The sequence below is a fragment of the Stegodyphus dumicola genome, chromosome 1, assembly GCF_044657685.1.
Source record: "Stegodyphus dumicola isolate Sdum_Otavi_A_Nest chromosome 1, ASM4465768v1".
Lineage (NCBI taxonomy): Eukaryota > Metazoa > Arthropoda > Arachnida > Araneae > Eresidae > Stegodyphus > Stegodyphus dumicola.
This window is the reverse complement of record NC_140768.1, coordinates 262,887,980-262,903,975: the sequence shown is the minus strand read 5'-3', so window position 1 is coordinate 262,903,975 and position 15,996 is coordinate 262,887,980. Positions and strand designations below refer to the sequence as shown.

Below are 15,996 nucleotides of genomic sequence, written 5' to 3'. Positions count from 1 at the left end.
GTTTATGTAGTTTTGATAAATATTTAGTAAGTAAAAATTTCATTTAAATTTTTTTTTAATTTTAATTTTGTTGAGAAAAATTTCATTTCATTAAAACAAATGAAACAAATCGGGCTCTGCTTTTAGATCATGTATTCGGTTCATATGCAATTTAATGTATTAACCGATGATTCCACATGTCCCCTGGTGTTTTCTTTTAATATGAGATGCAAAAGAATTATGATGGGAAGTCCAGTTTTTTTTTTTTTTTTTTTTGGATTACAAGAAGACAAATCTTTGTCACCCGAGAGCGACTATTTCTTGAAAAGTATAATTGATCATTAACTAACGATTGCGCAAATCTACTGCTGTTGTCTACTGCTCCGTCGATTTCTTAGAAACTTCGGTTAATAATTAAGACATGATTCAGCAAGTCTTTTGATGTTTTGCGTTACCATGAGAATATGGCGAAAATCTCAATTCATATGGGTGTCAAGAAGTTTCAGATAGATTAGAAATCTGTAATTTTTATTAATTGTACTAGTTAAATAACCACTAATCAAATAAATAAACATTGAACAGCTGAAAAAACTACGGTAGACTGTCCGAATAACCGGCCAGCCTAACAAATCTGAGTACATGATTAACCCAAAATCAGGGTTAATCCGACAGCAAATTAAAAAAAAGCTGGAAAGAGGAATAAACCATATTATAATTAACAGAAAAGTATCATTGTATCATTTCCAATTTACTTGTATTTTTAAGCTTTAGTAAAGTTTACCTATATATTTAAGTATAATTTGGAGAATAACTTCATTTAATTATGCGAATTATGACAGCGTTCAAAACAATATAAGCGCACTTCAAAGAGGAAAGAACAATGTTTTTTCTTTCAGTTACTCTTGTTATTTTGGCAATATTATGCAGTCATCTGCTATCACTGTTTGATCGTTTCGTTTCATATTTCTCATTGAAATTTTGCTTTATTAAGATAATTTGATAATTAATATAGTAATTTTCCGTTCATTCCGCAATAAACTCTTTTCAACTGTCTGGTTGCTAATCCTCAGCTGCTAATCCTCAGCCCGGATAACAATTGCACAATTAATCGGAGTTAATAAATCTTCTTCTTAGAGCCCATGAGCTGCATGCGTTTGCACAATGTTGCCAATCCTGCACTTGCATCATGTTGCATTCGTGTTGCCAATTTTTATAATTCAAATATTAGTTCCTATGCTCATTATGTATTTTAGTAAAAAGTATTAATGTCCCCTTTTGTATTTATTTGTGTTCAACAGCATGCAGCTACGAAGTTTTTACGTAAAACAACTATCAATCTCGAAATGAATTCTGTTTCATTTCAATGTTATAAATATTTATTGCAGAGAAATTCCAACTTATGCAGTGAATATTATATTAATAGCTTTGTCACCATTGATAGATACCAAAATATTACGAAGAGGATATCGTTTTCAAATGGTTCCTTTTTGCTACGGAAATAAGCAGCATACTTCCATAATTTGAGAAAAAATTAAAAATCGTATCTAGCGATGAAAAACTCTGCCAAAAAACTTTACTTGTCGTACGTATTGAAAACCAAGTATTTCCTCGCTGAAGATGTTTCCGATGGGAAAATTAAAATCATTTTTTTAAGAGTATTGTCAAATCAATACAATTAAAAATGGGTTGATATTAAGTATATCCTAAATATAAAATATGAAAAGTGATTGAAGTCACTGTAGTAGTTTGTTTTAATTGGGCTGTTGGATACTTATCAGAAGGTAATTTTTGGTTTTGTCACTGTTGTTGTGCATGTCATTAGCTTAGGAAAACAGAATTAAATGTTGCACTGTGTATTGAATACTATAAAGATGTTTTTCTGTCTAGCTTAAAATCAGAATTGGGATGTCAGAAAGCAGCAGCAAATGTACTACCAGAAACAAATCTTTGAGATATCTCCCACCCAAACGGAATAAAAAAAACTTCGATATGACATTTCGCCAGCATCGTGGTTTAACTCCAGCACATTCTTACACCGTCGCCAAACATCTCTCAGATGATGGAAACCCTCTGTTCATTTCAAGTCACAAATACATTTTACTATTTAAAGGCTCATGAATGGAATAAGAAATAAGTTTGAAGTAACTTATTATGCAAGCGATGAATGGCAGGAGTCTGAATTGCTACATAAATTGAATTTAAACGAAAAATAATACATGCAAGAGATTTTCTATTCTTAGATGAACTGTCTGGAATTCTTAAATACGCATTAACTAAACAACAATAAAAAAATTACATGAAAAGTCTCTTTGACTACAGCGAAACTTCAATGCAATGAATATTAAATATAACAGTTTATAAGACCATAATACTATAAAAATAATTTATGAAAAATCATCTTATGTGTGATAAATAATACTTTTATTTTATTTCTGTATATTCGGAATTAAAAAATTATATACCAATTTTGTGAGATATAAAATATTATATAAAGACTCTACATTGAATTCCTCAAGGTATCTTGAAAACATTGCAAATTTTATAGATCTTGATCTTGTCCATGTTTTGTTACAGTTGGTTAAATTTTCAGTTTTAACTTACCTTCAAATAAAGTTTACTTCAAATAAAGTTTATACTTCAAATACAATTTTGTTTTGCTTCTTGAATACTACTTCTACTCCAGCCATACTTGTTCGGATCGGATCGGGAAGAAGAGAAGTACCAAAAGAAGCAAGACAATCCAATCGGACAAGTTTGCAAAACGTGACGAGCGATCATAGCTTTCAAGGAGGACCCAAGACAATGCAAATCAATGAATACAATATGAGAAGATACACTAGAGCAGCTAAACACGTCTATGTCAATACATATTCTTTACAGCAGCGATCTACGTTGAGTGGTGAGTAAGCGTCTTACGGGATGAGTAGTAGTTTCATGCCGGCGTGTCGCGCGCACGAACCCTCATCTCCCCTCACCCTCTCATTTTCAATCCATTCTTTCATTTATTGTTATTCTTTAACATTTAGACACCAAATCTTTACCTCTTTGTGGAACCCTCTTTTTGATGATAATACTAATCTTTGATGATGTGATTATCCTCAAGCCTAAGTGCCTCGTAAACGAAACCTTCCTTGGTCCAATTAGATAGCTATCCACAAACAAGTGCATATTTTGGAATTATTTAAATGCTTTCATAATAATATCTAGTAAAAAAACGATTCTGATTCTGCAAGTGAACAAGTGCCACAAACAAAGACAAAATATTCGACGTCGTTTCAAGACAAGTAGTTAACTCGATTTGATTAATGAAAAGAGACAACTTTAACGGAGAATGTAAAGTTTGTCGGAAAATGGTTAATAAGTACGAGGATGCTAGAGCTTTAACTGTACATTTCCAAAGCAAGAAACACTAGTTGTCAATATTGAATAGGGATTCATCGCAATCGGTTTCGAGCTTTCCCATGAAGAAACCTTCAGAAGAACAGGACGATATATAAGCAATTGAAATTACTTCAGTCTATCATAGATTAAGCACCATCATAGTTTTAATAGCCCTAATTGCACAAAAAAATTGTATAGCGATCTATTTCCAGATTCTTCTTTGGCAAAAAAGATTTCTTGTGGTATAACAAAATGTACAAGTATTTGCGAGAGTGTGCTTGCTCCAGCACTCAAAAAATACGAAAATCAAAAAAACGATCAAATATCTTTTCATTAAGGAGACATGGTATCCCAAAATCGATTAAATTACCGATTTTTCAGTTTTTTGCTAGAAAAATACCTTTTTTCAGTTCTACCTGAATCTTTCAGTTTATCAGAATTTTTCAGTTGTACTACAATTAATTTTTCTTCTCTCTCTGCTCTCCAGTAAAATGTACTGAAATATAAATAGCTATGTATTCCAGTACTACCGTATAACAGAAATCCTTCATGTTAGAAACTTAGATACACTAGACCTCAAAAGCGATTGAATTTCAAAACTACACCTAATGTGCCAAGCTAAACAGATCATTAAACTTTTGTGCTCACTGAAGAGATTAATTTTCAATTTCATGCATGCCGCTAGCTTTTGCTATGATTATCCCTTACATAAGTACGGATAATCTTAACTATATTCTCATTTACCCGATCTTTACCCGGTTTGACTGCCACCGATAAGGGATCATTTTTTAATGCCGTATACCAAGGCCTGCGAATAATTCCTCAAATATTTGACTAGCAAATTGCCTGCCGTTATCTGAAATTCCTTTTAATGGAGCACCATATTTTGAAATATATTTATTTAGAATGGAGTGTGATATAATTTTAGAAGAGATTTTTTTGTGGAGAACTGTTCCTACCCAATTTGAAAAATGATCAGCGAAAACGAGTAAATACTTGTTCTTATTCACTTCACTATGTGAACTAAAGCGCTGCTGGTGCTTACAATTCATTCATCATTTATGGCGTAAACTTAAAGCAGTAGATTATATGTAAAACTAAATTTAAATAAACTCCTAGATAAAGGCTACATAGAGGAAATTAACGCGAAATTGGCTCAGAATGGAGTGGATTTCAACTACCGGCAATTATAATGCAAGGCCGAAGACAGGAACTCTTATCTGAAGTAGCAAACCTAGTAACGTGGTCTCAAGAAGTAGAAGACACTCTATATTAACAATCTCAGAACCTCACTATAAATACATGCGAATTAATTTGCATCTTAACGGAAAAAAGGAAAGGAAGACATCACAGTACAGATTCAAAAAATTAAAATAACTGGTTATTTAAATTAAAGAACCTCATATACTTTATTGTTTTCGAGGAATCTTCTTAGAATGTTCTAAGCATATTCGAATTTGGAACACTCTTATAATCTACCAGAAGGACTATACCTGAAATATTCCATGTATATTTCACAGGAACATCCTTCAACATAATAGAAAATCTTTAGTATATTCTTAATAGAGTACCAAGTTTTGAAAAAGAGGAGATTGTGATGGTTTCTTGTGTAAAGGTTCAAAGAAATTCTTTAGGTATTGGCAAGGTAGCAGATTTACTTCCTGTTTATAGCTTAAATTTCCGAAATAATTTTAGAATAAGAGGAGACATCCTTTGGATATTTCTGAAAATATTCTTGGCATAGGTAAACAGGTAAACATTGGTATATTTAATGTATTCTATGTATATTCTACTATATGATTGTAATATTTATCTACTACATAATTTTCCCAAAATATCTCAAAGATAATATTTTGTGCTATGTGGGACACTTTGGCATTTGAATTTAAATGAGCCTACTTTGAAGTCTACATATACTGCATACACATACAAAGATATACCAACGAATACGAAAGAAAACACTATATGCGCGTCACTTCCAAATTCCTGTCCATGAGAAACGATCGACAAAGCGATTGGTATGGTGCAATAAAATAGTCGTAAATTGTCATCAGACGAATGCGTTGTAAAGTAATAGCGATGTAAGGATGCGTTGTAAGGATGTAATAGACAGATTTAAACCACCGAAGCATGCAAACGAAAATTAACATTCTTGCAGAAGAACAACTTGGTGAAAGTAATTCTAATTAGAGTAAAATCTGGGACAAAACCGTTTTCAATTAAAAAAAAAAAAAATGAAAGATTCAGCTCATTTTCTATTCCATCTCACAAATTTTCTTTTTGTAAAGGAAAATCAGGACAAATTGATCACCCAAGAGAGTTATTTTGTGAAAATGAATGCTTTCATCAAGAACTAAGAGTATCATGAAACACCGGAAGGTCTGGCAATCCTGTTCTTTTATAAAGCGGTGATAACGGCAAAAGTGAAACTGAAGTATTTTATTCAACAGCACCAAAAAAGTAGTCAAATCAAAGTTATTTAACCAAGAGTAGTTGAATAATATTTCGTCACTCTTCCTAATAATATATCAATTTCAGTATTCTTAATTTAATATCAAAAATATAATATTGCGGTTCTTACGCTTGCCCCTCTTTAGCTAAAAAGTAGTATGCTGCTATTCGTCGCCAGTTGTACTTCTATGATAATATGAATATACGATTATAATTATGGATTAAACGGGGCAACTCTTTCGCTTGTTTAGGTATATGTGTTCACATTGATCTGCTATGCCATTAAAACTGTATCAAGCGGCCACTACTGCATCAGATCTACATGTATCACAATCCTAATCACATCCCACTACAAAAATTTGTCACATGTACATGCAATTGTGATTCGATTTTAATCCTTTAAAATGCATTTTTTTTTCTTTAGAAGAGATAACAACTGTAAAGGATGAGAAGAAAGATTCTGTCTCTAGATATAGATCTGAGGTCTTGATTCACGGAAGACCATACCATTATCTTTGCGTCAATAGCAGGGAATGCGACAGTGATGGCAAAGGAAATAGGACTAGATGTAGAAGTTCGTGACATAAATGATTTTCCTGAGAGTCATGAGAGAAAACCTTCAACAGAAGATTTAGAAGAGTTAGCTGGACAACTGCCCAAAGAAGAAGCAGAGGAAAATAGAGCTGACGGTGCGGTTAAAACCCTAATTACAAGAGATATTCCTCTCATTAATAAGACATGTGAAATCTTCCGTTGCAGTAAATTCAACTGAGAGTAAGCTCAACATTTGCGAAAGAAAGAGTGTCCAGAACTTATTATAATTTCTTACAATAGATAAAAAAGAACCATATAAAACTTACTGTAGTTCTTAGATTTTATTCTTAACCTTAAATATTACCTTAAACATTAAACAATTTACAAGTTAATTTTATGAAATAGAGCATCTTCAAAATATTCATGTTAATTATTTGAATTCGTTAAACGCAAAAAATAACAACTGGATTAATATCGTTTTATTTCACGTCAAAAATCTCAAGAATATAATTATAGAAATTCGTCATGCATTTTAACAGATACTGCACAAATATGTGTTCTGATTTTCCTAATTCTTATAGGAATGTTGAAAGTGAAATAAATTATTACTTTCATTAATATTTTTTACTTTTGCTTAGCTTTTCAGACTTCACTTTTGCTTCCAGTAATATGTTTTATAATTTTATTTATTCTGTTTTCCTGAACTAATTTAGTGCTTTCCTTTCAAATAAATATTTCCCCTGCTTGGTCCAGTTTCAAATTTCCATATTTATTTGTCGGATTTCGCTACTTAATTAATTTAAATTCTTGAACCCAACTGAGACTGCAGGGAATTATTACCACGACTAGGTGTAAGTCAGACAAAGTTCTAAACAATCTTTTTATTTAAAACTTTAAAAAAAATTTAACGGAAGAACTTCTTGTGCTTGCGTTCAATTTAATAACATGATGACGTAATTGATAATAGATAACAGTTAATATCAGATAACATAGTTGTGAACTTAATCAAAGTAATTTAATGCTGCAGATTTACATCGTAAAATCCTAACAAGTATTGGCTCAAATTTAACTACATATGCGAGGGATTGCGCTAGCAAAACAAGACTAACGTTGGATAACATTAAGCCGTAGATCTGGACGAGAAACTGGTACTGCATCGCTGCCAGCGTTCTCTGTCTGAAGTTATACAGGTACGGATAAGTTACTCAGCGTCGTTGTCAAAGCTTTCTGCCTGACTTATACGAATAGGACTTATACGGATACGGATTATGAAGTTGCTTGTGTGGCTTCAGACGGACTTTAATAACCTAGATAAGAAAATTAATCTTTTGCACCTGAGAGGAGACTCTCGGTCACCACTTGATTTGATGCGCTAACTAGAAAGGTGATCACCACTCGATTTCACTTCATAATTCGAAAAGTAAGGATGTTTATTTAGGTTTGGTTTGAGCAATATCGCTTCATGAGTGTTTTCAACGACACATGTATATAAAAGACTGCCAATCTTTAATCTTAAACTTTCTTAGATTTATTGTTATATCGATATTAGTTCGATATTAGTTCGAACTCGATAATAGGAATATTATTATGTATATTATCCTCGTGGCTACAGGAATATTATTTCAAACCTACGGAGCCCAATAAGCATAAAATACGATGAAGGTTTAGTTTGGTTTTATTAGACTACGGCAAAGCACTCGAGGGCTATCTGCCTTAATGGAGGGATGCCTTCGTGGAGGACATTTTAAGGGAAACTGGCTGGTATACACGTTACACATGGGGAAAACCACGAAAACGCCCATGCAGCCAGCCCGTTCGCGGGCTTCGAACCTCGGACCGAACTACCAGTGTTCAGCGACGTTACCGCTCGGCCGCTGGTGGTCCTGAAATGCGATGAAGTGATCAGTTCAAGTAAAGATAGGTTCGATTTTTTGTAGATGACGAACGAAATCACTTCTAGATATAGTCTACTTTATGATAGAGAGGACGACGGCAGAGATGAAAATAGCAATGAAGATGGCGAAACATCAGGATAATAGAGAGCTAATGTGAAAATGATAGTGATTTCGCAAAAGAGACAGGAAATTCAGAATGCATAACGTGCATAGAGACCGAAAAAATACCGAAAAGAATACCCTTTGGATCCGGCGAAAGCGCAGCAGTACCACAATTATCTTCAGACGTAAAAGAACCATTATATTCCTTTAAATTGTATGTAAAATAATTTTAACTTGAAACTGTAAGAAAAACTGTAAGAAATTCCCCGACTGCGAAGCGTTAAACTTCTATGGCACGTGACTTTGACGAGCTAGGGGTAATATTTCCGAGAACAATCTAGGAAGTAAAGTAAAAGGAGTGAGACCGTTGTTTCTGCACTGCAATGATATCAGACAGATGGAAAATGACGAGAGACAAAAGTCACGCTACACCTGAAACAAAACACACAAAAAGAAAAAAATCTGAAAGCTTTCAGATTTTTTTCTGTAAGTAAGTAAAATAAGTAAGGTTTATAGCTATTCGAAGCTCATGAACTCGGAATGCAGCAATATACAAGAAAATAAGTACACTACATCATTCTTTGCCGAAACTGTGGTTTCTAAGTATGAGCGTAGCAAACTGTCTCACCAAATTATATTTGCTAATTAAAGGATATCTGTAAATTTTGCAGCATCACGGTTAAGTCCAGTGTTGAAAAAACACTCGTCAGCTTTAGAAATATGGTCCAGTATAGAGTCGATTTTTAAGTCATCATAGATAGTTTGTTTCTAATCAATAATGAGCATTTACAGTTCTCCATAGAATCTTATTCTGTACTATATGTAGTTTAAGTCCGCATTTGAGGTTGAAGCCCAAACTGGAGATATGCTCTTGTCTAACTTGTAGGTATTCTGGTCTTAACTACTTGAATCTCATTTACATACTGTGGTTACATCCTGAAGCTAACGAAAAATAGAACGGATTGTATAGTCCAAATAAAAAACTAAATAAGATATTCCACATATTCTTAGAATTTGTTTGCGCATTTCTCTCTATAAGTTAAGAAGCACTGTTTTCCCAAAGATACTAACTTTATATAACATATATGATTTTAGTGCGAAGATATTCGTGGGTTTTCAATAAATATCTTTTGTATGGGAGAAAAGGTACTGGAGAGAAGTGACAATGGATGAATTGTGTAAATGTACAGGTGAATATATACCGCTCAGCGTCTGTCTCTCCGCAAATAGTGATCAAATGACAAAAAATGGCAAAAATAGTGGTCAAACACAATTTCAATATTTAAGACAGTTTTTTCTTCACCTTTCTTGCACTACATTTAGCGGAGCATAGCTGGTGCTCGCGAACTGCATGTGTGCTGCTCTGCCGTGTCATTACATGTCGTCTCCTCTCATTGTTCAAATTTCAAATCAACTAAATACGTTCCACCTGGTGCTACAATTTTAACAGCCAGGACTGCAGTGAACTAGAATTTCCTGCATCGTATTGATACGAAAATAAATGCATATGAATTTTTGTATGAAATACACTCTCTATATGAAATATTCAGAGAGATAATAACATTAAATTCATAAACTATGAAATTCATACTCCGAACATCGCCTTTTTATGAATCTGATTTATCAGCATTGCAGAGTGAAGATTTTAGATTTGAAACTGTGTATGTACGAAACACTGGATGATTATCTGTAGGGGATGAAACTATACGAGTAGCATAAATTACCTTTCATGAATAGACATCCATAGAGCAGTTTCTTAAGCCGACAGAAAAATCACAAGAATTCCATATCTGCAGCTGGTTTCACTTAAGAAAACAAAACTTAACAAACGTTTTTAAGACTTTCAAAACTTATATTTTTATATTAGAATATTTTATATTAGAAGAATTACATCTTGAATACAATATTTCATATCAGATTAAAAGACGAATTTTAATTATGTTCGAAATATAACTACATCTTTAAAAAACATATCAGAGCATTCAACTTTTAATTTAAAATTCAAAATTAGACAAAAAAAGTTAGAATTCAAAATTAATTTTAAATTGAATTTTGTGCAATTTTTAAATCTTTAATAAATTGTATCTTGCTTGCCTGAAAGTCATACAGACTCATACGCTTATTTAATGATCACACATGTTTTGTTGAATCCACTAAATTCTGCTAAACATTTTGTGTGAATGTAAGAAAAATAGAGAAAAGTAAAGAATATGTAAAATATAAATTATAATTTAAATTAGCAGCGTAAATTAATTTTCCTTCTCTTAAAATGTAATCTCTCTTTGCATTGCATCATTCCGAGACTAATCCATGTCATACGACTCAAACAGCCAATAATAACTTTACAACAGGATTGACTATCCGATCAAAATGCATTGGAAACCAAACCTAACTCAGTCTGAATTAAGATTTCATCTTGAACATAATGCACTCGCTTTTTCTTCTTCATCCTAGCTGGACTGATGTCTGCTGCTTCCTTCTTATTGCAAAATTATCAAAAATGTAAACATTTTGAAATAAGCACAAATAATTTGGTAATTTTTTTGTGGCCATAATATGTTTATTGAAATAAAATGAAGATTTAATATTCCTGCTATTCAACTGTAGATCGACATTTTAGCATTCTACGCCATCAAAATTCTTTCTCTTCATTACGGATTCAACCCTCTACTTTCTACAATATTGCAAAGTCCTTTTATTATATATATATATGTGTGTGTGTGTGTGTGTGTGTGTGTGTGTGTGTGTCATGTTGTAGTTTTTGCGAAAGATGAAACCAATTAACCTTTTATTCATAACCGAGAAAAATTGCTGCTTAGATCTGATTTGAGCGAAACTCTCTACTGGCTTAATTGCTAAAACATCATTTTTGTTTTGAACAGGAAGAGTTACTCAGAAATAAATTTTTTGCTTAAATAGGTTAACATTAGGGATGCTAAAAGCTCCCCACAATTTATATATACGCAGTTTACATTTTAAATAATAGAAAAAAAAGCTTAGCGAAAAGATGTGACTTTCCTTGTCAAAGCTCGCAGCAAAAATGTGATGCCTACCAACCGCAGTCGTATTTATAAGCTGGGAAAGTCTTTGTTTCAATCTTGAGCAGCGATCGTGGAATACATTTCGTATTGCGGCTACTGCAGGGAAGGTTTGACGTAACATGCTGCAGAGTGATGTAAAATGGTGCAAAACGTATCCTCAAAGAGGAAACGCGTTTAATTAAAATTTATGAATTAATAAGGCAGTTGGTTCTAAAATTCACAATTAATATTTTACATATATGAAACCTAAAAGATTATATATGTAATAATTAAGATAAGTTGATGATAGATGTTGAAGCGCAGCATAGTAGAAGCTTGCAATTGTGGCGGATTAAAATAACATTCTTTTTTATTTCAGTTGACCGAGCATTTCCATAAGCTAACACACTAATCCAATGTTAAATTGGCCACAACTAACGGGCCTGCTCCAGAACATCTGACACATTTTTAAGATAGTAAGTAGCAGTCTAGCCGAGCCGAAAGCAAATGGAAACTTAATTGAAAAGAAAAACTTTAATTTGCAATTTGACTTTCACTACCGAATATGCGTTATCTAGCGCCATGTAAAGGATGGAAAAGGAAATACGCAAATTAAAAACAAGATAAAAGAACTATTAAAAAAGTTAGAATTTGGATTCGCATACTTTTTATTTTATAAATACACACATACTACAAATATACAACATAAAATTTACAATTTTATTTCTTAAAATCCTTAAATCTCGTTTAGAAGATCTTGTATTCTACATCTTCTCTGTAAATTCTTAGCTTTCAAATCTCATCTTTCTTAACATGTATTGTAAGGATCTTAAGTTTTACTAACGTTTATTTTATTTTAAATCTTTACTATCACTTCTTATTTTCTACTTCCGGCCAGAATTAAAAGCTTTAACTTATTTATGCAAATTTGTCTTGCGAATGCCAACTACTTAAGTTGTGGCTTTTCGCCAAGCAAGAGAGAGGAAGGAGTGATTAGGAGCGGGCCGCTTGCCATTGCAGTTTTACTCGGTTGCTGGTTGTCTTCAAGGCCAGAGGTTTAATCCTCTTGATAATTTTAAACGTATCGTAGTGTTAACAGTTCTCTGTACTACATACGGCCTTTCTGTTAATATACGGCCAATCTTCAAGTCGACACTTGTTTATTAATCCAAAGTTAGTTTAGTTAGAATTTAGTTAATATTTTTATATTCTTACGTTCAGACCACAAGTGGTTGGTTTCTGTATTCTGAAGTCCGGAAATCATTGTAAAGAGAGAAAAATAAAGGGTTTCGTATACCCTTCCTGTGTATCTTGTCTACTTCCCACATTTATTGAACATAACTTTAGTAAGCTCCCTGTTCCGAGTCAGGTCATTTAATGTTCCCCAAGCAAGTAAGGAGGAACACTGAACCTGATAGTATCATATTCAAATTATTTTCCTCAAGGCATAATTCATAGAATAATAAATCGAATGAAAAGCTGAGTGAAGCAGTGAAGCAATGAAAGACATGATTTTTCTTTTTCTTTCGGTGTAAATAAGACGACAGCACTGCATGGCATCTTGCTCGTCTTAATTTTTTTTTTCGACTTCGAAGAAATTTCGCTCTTTGAGAATAAATGTGTTCGTTGCTGCAAAATTTCATAAAGTGGGCAACATCTGTAGTTAGGCAAAGGGAAGAAGTGATGTTCTGAACTAGGCTTCTGCAACCTTTTTCGGCTGCGGGTCAAAACCAACCAAAACGTGTGTATTAAGAAGACGCTTCGGATCAGTGTATTTTCATTTTAGAACAGTCATTCTTGGCGCATAATAAGATACATTTTATTGCGAAAATCATTACAATACGCTTTAAACATAAAAGTAAAAAATATAATTCTAATTATTATAAAAACAAACATAACTAAATGAACTTTATGTTTCTCTTCAACATCAATGGCTCGCCTAATGCTAAACTTGTGACGTCAGTTTAGTGAAGTATGGCGTATAGTTAATCATCTTAAGACGAATGCAAGCATCTGAATTTTCGTTAGTTAAGCTGCTTCTGTTCTTACTTAAAATAAATTTTACGTGTGAAAATAATTGCTCTCATTAAGTTTAACCGAATAAAGGCAAAATGGCAAAACCAATTTTTTATTATGGATTATGGACATTCTATCCATAATTTCATAAAATTGGCTTTGTTATTTTATTTGGCTTTGCCATGCCATTGCCGCGAGAGATTAAGAAGCAATTGAATTGTTTCAATTTTCAGTCTAGGGACATAATACAGCTTTATTATTGTCGGTTAATTTGGATTATGGATATTTTTAAAAAATAAAAATGTATGTTTGCTACTGTTTATAACTAAATAAAAATGTCATTTTTATTATTTATTTTTGGTTTATTTTCAATGTATTATTCAAGTGCTAGTTTCATATTTATGCTGTTTTTGCATAATGCATTGTATTTTCGGAATTCAAATGAATCACTTGAAATTATGAAATGGGTCATAGGTTGCTAAGGCCTGATCTAGGCTATATTAGATGAAAGCATGCATTAGAGCAGTCAGATTATGTTACCGCTATAGATTAAGAAACGGTGAAGGTTCATTTCTCAGTAGAGGAACATAACATAGCTTTTTGTGCCACCCAAACGGGATAATGGATAGCGAAGCTGACTGCTGTACAGAAGAACCCGGGTTCAAATCCACGAGAAGGCATAAATGTTTGTAAATGTATAGTGTCTGTGCGGCATGGGGGCACTTTATGCAGCAAGCTCAAATTCCTTTTGTGAGGTGGGTGGAGGTTCCTTAGTTTAAAATTGGGGTCGGAATTGAGCAAAGTCGCCTTGTCACCTGTATGGTGCTCAAGTTCTTGCCAACGCAATCTTGCTCTCCTTACCATTGTAAGGATTATGTTAATTTTATTAACAGTTAAATTTTAAGTTCCTTACCTGTCAAATTCTTAACTTCAACTTACTACTTCCGGCTAGAACGTAGTTTTGGAATCACGTCTGAATATATAATGAGGAAGAGCTGTATTTAATCGCGAAGTTCTACTTGCTGAGTTAGAGAAATTCAGAAAGTCTGATTAGCGCGCGTCTGCCTTTTTGGCTACTCTCTCGCAAAGCTGTTATTACGCTCGGTTGTACTCAGGCCCTTGATAGCTTCGCAGTCATCTCGTCTTTAAGCGGCTCACTGCATTAAAACTTGGATAGCTTCGGCTATATCTCTTTAGTTAAGTTTAGTTTAGTTCTTAATATTCTTAAGTTCAAAGCCCGAGTGTTCGGTTTTATTGTAAAACTCTAAGACGGAGTTCTGTTAACTTTTATCTGAATAATAAAGGTTTATCTTACCCTTTTTGCTTGTTGCTTCATCTACACGAACTCAAGCGATTACTAGTGATTAAGATTCTTCACGTTCAACTGCAAATTAGCATTTACAAAGTGAGGAACTCTACACCACGATGAATTTGTTCTGATGTTACGGTCAGACAAGTGAGATAAACCACAACAACACAGCTATAGTTTTATAGATTATTAGAAATTTTGATTTGAATACTATTGGACAATATATTTTATTTTCACTTTTGGCTTTATGTAAGTGCGTGCAATACCAGCGTTATATGAGAAGCATGAGACAACCATTAATTCAGGAATGGCGAAATGCAAAAAGATTTATTATGAGCATTTTGCTGTATTTAACAGAAAGTGGAAAAACAAGTTAGAAAGGAAATTTTAAGAAGTATTAAATAAATTAAATACACGTTAATTTTATAAAATGCGTTAAAAGACATATGAGAAAAACTCTCTAAATAACATTCCTCGTGCTTAGCAAATATCGCTTCTTCCTTTGCCAACAACTGTTATCGTCACCATCCATAGATAGAAAATTAAGGTTAAAAAAAACTATGTCATTAAAATATAAAATTCCGCTTAAAATATAAGAATGTGAAAATTTTGTGACGAAGTTAAGATTTATTTTTTAATTTACGCTATTTTAAACTGCCAGTTTTCTCGTATTATTTTTGTTTATAACTGTGCCAAAAAGGTGGTCTCTATAAATCTTTTAGAAGTACTTGAGAACGCTAATTTAACTCCGAAACGTGCTTCTATGCGACGAATTGCTAACTCTTTTAAACGAGATTTTTTTTAAAGCGAAATATAAATGAATGATTAACAGTTGGCTATTAATTTAAAACCGCTGTGCTTATTTTTTCTAAATTCACGATGGGAACGATCCGAAAACAGGATAAAATGATCTTCAGCGTTTTTAACCGCTTTTTCTTCGAAGCTGAAAATAGCAATAAAGAGATGCTTGGAATTTCCGCTTTTTGGCACAAGACGAAATTTTGCCTTTAAGGATTTTTTTCGCTCTGGAAGAACATTCTTTTTTTTATAACACTCTTACCATTTCATTTTGATAAAAATATCAACTAATTGGACATTGTGGCCAGGAAAACAACCAGGTGTTGTTTTTATATTGCGATCTGATAAAAAAGGAATTACTCTTTTTTTCTCTTTTAATTCTCGAAAAATTTCGTTAACTTATCTGTCACACTATGCGTCCGAAAGTTTTATTAATTGTTCGATGTAGGTTTTTGGCAACCGCTTTGAACGCTTGTGATGTATTTTTACGCCGAAAGAAATTAGTACCTTG

General features: G+C 32.9%; 1 protein-coding gene across 1 annotated transcript in view; it reads left to right on the top strand.

The window, feature by feature from the left end:
• The window catches only part of LOC146999541 (uncharacterized), a 385,339-nt gene that overhangs the window by 249,566 nt on the left and 119,777 nt on the right, over positions 1 to 15,996 (top strand). The gene's annotated exons all lie outside the window — the stretch shown is intronic.